The sequence below is a fragment of the Triticum dicoccoides genome, chromosome 6B (assembly GCF_002162155.2).
Source record: "Triticum dicoccoides isolate Atlit2015 ecotype Zavitan chromosome 6B, WEW_v2.0, whole genome shotgun sequence".
Taxonomy (NCBI): Eukaryota; Viridiplantae; Streptophyta; class Magnoliopsida; order Poales; family Poaceae; genus Triticum; species Triticum dicoccoides.
This window is the reverse complement of record NC_041391.1, coordinates 56,422,781-56,427,054: the sequence shown is the minus strand read 5'-3', so window position 1 is coordinate 56,427,054 and position 4,274 is coordinate 56,422,781.

The following is a 4,274-nucleotide window of genomic DNA, read 5'->3' as shown; positions in this document are numbered from 1 at the left end:
AACGGACCCGTAAGAAAGGATATTCATCTAACTCTTCCACCGACCGCGCCGGCATGTAAATCGGTAATTTTAATTTTAATTTTCGGCATGCAAACACATTTCTTTGCTTCTTTATTTTCTTCAAGGGCATTGCATACATAATAACTAACCAAATCTTTGCTAGAACAGCAAGACCAGAAAAAACAAGAACCATAATTAGGCATTTTAGAAGATATCCAACTTTCATAACTGCTCCCACTAGTTGGACCAACATCTTCTCCATTCGTTGTTGATCTGCGGATTCCTGATCTTGCATTCTTCATTCTTCTTCTTTGGCTCTAAAGAAGTAGACGTTGCTTCCCCTCTAGTTTCTTCTCTAATTGCACACGCAGCCGCATCATGAGCCTCAAATCTACTAAGGAATGCATGACCATCTATTAAGTTTCTTTCTATCAATAAATCAATGTATTCTCCTTCCCAAAACCAAAATGAGCATCCATCTTCCTACACACATGACGATCTCCATAAGCTATCGAAATTGAACCAAATAGGTTGACAAAGCCGAATGGAAACAACAACATACCCCGTCATTTTCGCATTTGAAGAATACCCATCCGGGGTGGTTCCGCGTGCTAGAAGTTAGCCGCAGCACTGTCCGCATGCAGTCATCGCACTGTATGAGCGGCATCGGCAAGCCGGCGAGCCGCTGCGCGAGCGCCGAGCCCGGGCGACGGTCGGCCGAATCCTTGTCGGCAATCCAAAGACGGCGGCTAGAGGGCGAACTAGTACCTGCATGCGGTGTTGGGCTTTGCCGGGGCTGCGTGGGGTGTTCCCCGACCAATCCATGGCTTGGCGCGGCCACCGGTGGCCGGAAGCGCCAAATCCAGCCGCCGCAATGAATAGCCGCCGATCTGCAACTTTCCGGTCCGCCGACGCAGGAGGAAGTGGCAGAGAGCAAGCTCGGACGTGTGGCGGCCCTCCAGCGTGATCCCGCCGGCTAGTTTGGCCGGAATCGTAGGCGGCGGCCCGGCAGCAGGGGTGGGGAAAAGCGTGGGGCGAGGGGAGAGGGGCGGCGGTAGGTACAGAAAAGTGCGGCTGAAATGTGCCCCCCTGCCAACCGGTAACATTATATAGGGCACCGACGGGGCGAGGGGGAACCCATGTTTTCGCGGGATGGGATGGCAATTGTGCCACGCCCCGCAAAAAATATTACGGGTCGGACGCATTTGCAGGATCTTATCGGGCAGCATTTTGAGTGCAGACTCGTATTTTGGCGGTTATTTTACGGTTCAGACCATTATACGGGGTCTGCTAGAGATGCTCTAAGTAGGTTGCTCTTGCCAGACTTGTCGGCTCTTCCTGAGCGTGTTTTAGAGTTTCTGTTCCTAGCATGCAGAAGTATGCCAAGTGGATCTGATTTTTTTTGGAGGATGACCCCGGCCTCTTCATCATCGGAATGATGCATGCAGCTATATATTATTAATAATGCAATATCCAGCAGCCGAACAACTTCGACCGGGAAATAAAACGGAAAATAAACCCCAAGGTCGTATACCTCGCAACAGTAACTCCTCCAGATATCCACTAACCTAATGTTACAAAACACATCAGAAACGAAAAATGCACAACTCTTAGGCTACGCCTTCAAGAAGAAATCGTCGCACGTGTGTCGATGATGGCGAGTCCACCACAAGGTTGAACTTTCAGATTCTCATCCCTAAAGCCAATCTTCAATTCACCACCTTCAACAAGGACACATGCAAACGCGCGTCGACATAGCCCGATCAAAGATCTTGTGTTTCCACCGAAGTGCATAAACTCGTCGTCGAAGCCGTCTATACCATCCGCCCTTATCTGTCTACAGTTGCCTTGATAGTCGGATACCTCTAAAGAACACAATGGAAGACAAAGACGTCCCAAACCGTCTGCGGCCCGTAGCTGTTGCACCACCTTCAATCCAACAACAATAAACATGACACCTCCGCCAGAGTCACCATACATCACTTGTCGATAGCAGGCATGACTTGACGTCTCCAAATAACACGTCGTGCATAGCATCCACCGCTAGCGCATCCACCGGTCCTTCACCTGCCGGCGACGGGCACTACCTGACAACTCTGAAAAAGGCACATGTGCCACCTGCCGAGCCGCATCAAACCCGGTATGTCGATGGAGGGGACGCCCCATACCTCCACTAGCCTCAGAAAGGCCGTCACCACATCGAGCTCCTGACTCTGAGCCGCCCACACGACCCTGGAGTCCGCCGCCGTTGATGAAGAGGGGCTGCCTCCCTGATTTCGGGCACAACAGAGAAGACCGATCTTTGCACCTGCCATTGTCGTCGCCCATACAATGGAAAATGCCGCGACGATCCCACTGCAAGTGTCGTCAACGCCGCAGGAAGCTCTGGCTGCCACATGCATCCTGCGATGTCCCTGGGTGCAGGATTCCAAGATCCGTTGCCATCGGTGCTGCCACAAGGACCCACCATCTGGCCCTTCATCCCCAGCGGAGGGGACGCCGCCACCGCCATGTTCAGATCCAGGCCGAAGTCGCCGCCGCCTCCGCCAAGACCGGATCTGGGTCGGATGCCGCCACCAGCCACACCCAACCCCACCTCCATCCTCTGGATATCTCAACCGCACGGCCACAAACGCTTCCACCAGGAGACACCGCGCCGCCATGGATCGAGGAAGAGGCCGCACATCCACGGATCTAGTGCCCTCGCCGCCTTATAGCCCGGGAAAGAGGAGCAACCATCCACCCCCGCCGCCGTCGAATGCAAGGGCTCTGCCCGGCGGTGACGCCCCCCCCCCTCCCCCCTCAACCCAATTGCTTTGGAGAGACGAGCAAGATGAGGGGGTACAAGGGAGTTGGAAGTTCCAGGCGATCCCCAAGTAATAGTATGGAGTTACGTTGTTGTTTAGAGATAATAGTGACATTTAGTGAGAATACACAGCTTCCCTGTTGAACCCTCGGTTAAGGTTCATGGTGCTACTCAATTAATAATGAAGCTGCTAGCTCATTATTAGTCTGTATAGGATGTTATGTTCTGCCAGCATGCTGTCATGTAAATTAATGTCTTAAATCAAAAAAGAACATTTCTTTTGATGGTATGTGAAACTATGGGGTGTATATTTAGCAATAATATAATTAGCATAGTCTGCATACCAGGGAATATTACAAGAAGCATTTTTGACAGCTAATTGTTCATCAATAAAACTATCATCAATAGGCAGTGGGTCATCAGGAACATTTTCCATTCTAGAAAATTATTAGCTATGGGATTCTTAGCTCCCTTCCTATCCCATATGCAAATCAAATTCTTGTACCAAAAGAACCCACCTAATAAACCTAGTTTAGCATCATTCTTTTCCATAAGACATTTAATAGCAGCATGATCGGTGTGCCGAGTTACTTTAGAATCAACAATATATGATCGGAATTTATCACATTCAAATACAACCACTAAAAATTCTTTCTCAGTAGTAGCATAATTTCTTTGGGCATTGTCTAGAGTTTTATTAGCATAATGGATAACATTCAATTTCTTACCAACTCTTTTTCCTAGAACAACACCAACAGCATAGTCACTAGCATCGCACATAATTTCAAAAGACAAGTGCCCTTCAGGTGGTTGAACAATAGGTGCGGAGATTAAGGCTTTCTTAAGTATTTCAAAGGCTTATACACAATCATCATAAAAAACAAAGGGAACATCTTTTGCAAAAGATTAGTAAGAGGCCTAGAAATTTTAGAGAAGTTTTTAACCAACCTTCTATAAAACCAGCATGACCGAGGAAATTTCTTATACCTTTTATATCTTTAGGACATGCATTTTCTCAATTGCATGCGTCAACCTTAGCTTTATCAACTTCAATACCTCTTTCACAAATTTTATGCCCAAGGACAATACCTTCATTTACCATAAAGTGGCACTTCTCCCAATTCAAGACAAGATTAGTTTCTTCAGATTTCTGCAAAACTCGATCAAGGTTGCTTGAGGAATCATCAAAAGAAGTCTCACAAACCAAAAAAATTATCGATGAATACCTCAACAATCTTTTAAAAAATCATAATATAGCAGTCATACATCTTTGAAAGGTAGCAGGTGCATTGCATAAACTGAAAGTCAGACGTCTATAAGAATAAGTTCCAAAAGGACAAGTAAAACTGGTTTTCTCTTGATCTTCTTGTGACGCAGGTATTTGAGAAAAAACAGAATAACCATCAAGAAAGCAGAAGTGTGTATGCTTAGACAATCTTTCTAACATTTGATCAATAAAAGGCAAGGG